This window comes from Diaphorina citri, unplaced genomic scaffold (genome assembly GCF_000475195.1).
Source record: "Diaphorina citri unplaced genomic scaffold, Diaci psyllid genome assembly version 1.1 scaffold3884, whole genome shotgun sequence".
NCBI classification, from domain to species: domain Eukaryota; kingdom Metazoa; phylum Arthropoda; class Insecta; order Hemiptera; family Psyllidae; genus Diaphorina; species Diaphorina citri.
This window is the reverse complement of record NW_007381283.1, coordinates 7,746-11,259: the sequence shown is the minus strand read 5'-3', so window position 1 is coordinate 11,259 and position 3,514 is coordinate 7,746. Positions and strand designations below refer to the sequence as shown.

At 41.1% G+C, this 3,514-nt stretch overlaps 1 long non-coding RNA gene across 1 annotated transcript; it reads right to left on the bottom strand.

Moving 5' to 3' along the window:
- Positions 1-868: 868 nt before the first annotated feature.
- LOC113472102 lies at positions 869-2,199 on the bottom strand. Its single transcript, XR_003394557.1, has 3 exons — positions 2,156-2,199; positions 1,334-1,604; positions 869-1,016 (listed from the first exon to the last, which is right to left on the bottom strand). It is a non-coding gene; the product is annotated as an uncharacterized LOC113472102 (long non-coding RNA).
- Between the last annotated feature and the right edge of the window lie 1,315 nt (positions 2,200-3,514).

Below are 3,514 nucleotides of genomic sequence, written 5' to 3'. Positions count from 1 at the left end.
AAAAAAAAAAAAAAAAAAATGGAACCTTTGGGAATATGTATTGGGATTTTTGTAGACAGTTTGGGAAATGGACATAATATGTAGACTTGAAGAGGCATAGTCTTGAATGCTCAGATTTAACAACCAATTGATTTTGACTTCCTTGATTTTTTCCCCCAGGAGGTACAACCTATTCAATTAACAAACTGAAAGAGCTAGGTTACATAAAACCAATTCCACCAAAGGAAAAACTTGTAGAGATGTACGAAGAAAAGAAAGAGCAGTTCATTGAAAAGAAAGATCAGCTGAAAGAAAGAATCCACAACGGGGCTAAACAATTCCTTTGCCTCAGTAGTCTAAACAAGGTCTTAATAAAATATTGATGATACGAGTAGATGAGAACAATCTGAGATTACAGGCGACACGGAGTTCTGATTTAAAAAATAATAAAAAAAAAGCTCTTTTTAAAGAGGTTTGATAGAGGGATCTGCCAAGGTCTTATCATCCCGAAAGCAAAGGGAGAAGCAAAACAGGATAGGAGAAAGCTAGCCGTTCCGAGAACGAACCTTCTCTGAGATGAAATCCGCCCCGGGTGGGAATCGAACTCGCTTTAGCGCTTTACAAGTTAGATACGCTACCCTCCAAGCTTAAACCCCGTTCCCACTTGTCGTGAGTTTCATCCGATTTTTTCCGAATGTCCTGTGGGTAATGTAATTTAAATGAAAGTGTTCCCACTACACACGACACGATTTTTTTTCTGACCGACACAAAATGTCCTTGTAGGCAATGTAATTTAAATGAGTGTTCCCATTCCCACTTACGATTTTTTTCCGAACGACAAGTGGGAACGGGGCTTAACTAGGCTGCCTTAATAAAGCTTACCTAGACATATCGTCATCATCCTTCTTCTGAGCCTTCATCCTCATTATAGTCTGAATGTAGTGAGAATGAACTCGCACCGGATTGAACTCTATTCTGCCTTTCGGATTGGCACAACAATCTCGAGAACAACCGCATGGGAAATTCTGTCGGTCCACCTACAACAAGAAAAGAAGATCACAAATAAGTCAATAATAAGATCAGAAACTAGACTATGATAGGGAACTGGACCAAGAACAGTATTCTTATAGGTATGCTCACAGTCAAGTTACGAGTCCCTAAGGACTTGAAGTGTGGAAATTATCTTCTCTGTTCTAGTTCTGTGCGAAATTCTACTTCTTCAAGGGTCTACACTTGTTTGAGGCCCTTAATGCGCGTTTTGAGACACGGAAACATAGAATAGGTCCCATTACCCAAAGAAAAACAGAAAATTGCAACGTTCCTCTCATTGCTGGGGGGAGTGTACATTACTTACCTGACATTTGATGCCTGCCAAAGCACACGCACATATCTCCGGATCGCAATAGCCCTTACATGCACACCCGCAGAAACCCTAGGTTCATTACCTGACATTTGATGCCTGCCAAAGCACACGCGCATATCTCTGGATCACAATAGCCCTCACACGCACACCCACAGAACTCGCGCGATATACGGATCTGCTTGCATTGGTTTTTCTCTGTCGGATCGATCTTGTCTACACCAGCAGCTCGTAGCATGGCCCTCCGCTGACGTATTTTGACAGGCTGGAACGGGAAACAAGGAAAAATTAGCTATATTTTATTCATAAACCCAGATATAACCACTTGGAGGAAAAAAAAATCAATAGAGGGAACTGTAACTAAAAATCAATAGAGGGAACTGTAATTAAAAATCAATAGAGGTAGAGGGAACTATAACTACTTCAATAGAGGGAATTGTAATTCTAACTGAGGTCTCATAATCCCAAAATAGGAGAGAAAAGGATAAGCTAGCCGTTCCTAGAACGAACCTTTTCTGTTTAGGATGCTTGTCACAAATGTAGTTCCCCGCCTAATACAGTGTCTACTAGACACTACTCTGAATTTTATGACTTGACTTGGACTCGAACCACCAGATCCAGAGTCCACCTTGCTAACCACTACACCACCTGAGGTTGGTGGTTTATGATAGAGTTCACCGTCATGTAAGAATCGAACTTGCCGATCTAGCGTTTACAAGACAGACGCTACCCTCCAAGTCTAACAGGCCGGGCTAAATTATTATTATTTATTTTCTTCTTCTCCAGTCTAACTAGTGTAAAACGCATTTTTCTTACCTGCAGAGTGTAACTACACTATCCGAATCGAAGTCTGATCAACTGAACTGCTCATTCAGTCACTATCATCGCTTCGAGTCACAACCCGGAGATCAACCGCGACTCCACACTGCAGTGCGGGGACCGGGCCAATACCGCTGGTGTACACGTCTCTGTCGAAGGCGTTACTGGGAGAGCGTGAAGGTTTGCACGTGTGAATGATGCCAGACATGCCTCGCTAGTGTGAACCGCCCTGAAAGAAGACGAATCTTCCTTCTCTCTTCAATTTCGGGACGATAAGACCATAGCAGTTACAGTTCCCTCTGTCAAACCTCTATAAAAAAAAAAAAAATAATAATAATAATAATAATATATCTTGAAATAAATTTTAATCATGAATTTATAAATTGTGCTATTTTATTATTTGCACAGGAATTTCGCCCCAGGCGGGAATCGAACCCGCGACATAGCACTGGCGCACTACCTTCCAAGCTTTATTTAGTCTGCCATCACCATTCGGCTACAGCTGAAGCCACTACAACAACAACCTTCCAAGCTAACTAGGCTCGCTTCTGCTCCCTGTTGTAAAGCTTTCAAAATGAGAAAATTACAATTATTTGTTCTGAAACTTAAATAAAATCACAAAGGACATAAAAAGTCTATGGCAAATAAAGACAAGTTTCCCTACCTGGGATGGGACACACGTAAATCCTTGCATACGAGGAAAGTAATACACGGACACTGTATCGAACGTAATGCCCTTCTTCTTTTTAGCCGGGGGCAGTTCACTCTCATAGGCCACATTCTGATGGGGTCGCTTCAGATTACTCTTGAACGAGGTCTGCCGACTGGTCGAAGGAATGGAAGGGATTTCCTGAAGGAGACTCGAGCTGATATAGGGGACTTCTGGCTTGACCTCGTCATCATCGATACTACTGATATCGATATCTTCATCACTATCATGATCCTTGCTAACCTCGGGACTAGTGAGGTTCGTACGACCATTGGTTTCCAGAATACTGCTGCTTTTCCATTGAGGTTCTAGTGAACAAATGGGAAGAACAGAATGTTAAAATACAATACTAAAACACAAACAAGAGGCTCGTTTTAGAACCATGTGTAATTCCTGAATGGGATGGTCGTATGAGTTAAAAGTTCCATCAAGTGAAAGAACATGATAAGATTTTCCCATACTTTGGTTCACTTGTATCTTGTAATTATAAGACCTTTTAACATGTATTTTACAAGGTACCAATGAATTTACTGTAATACCTAGCAGATTTATAACATACCCAATCAACTCCCCAAGACTGTCCCTAGTTTAGTAATAAGTAATAGAATAATTACCAGCAGAATCCTCAGGTTCTCCACTCTGGTCAG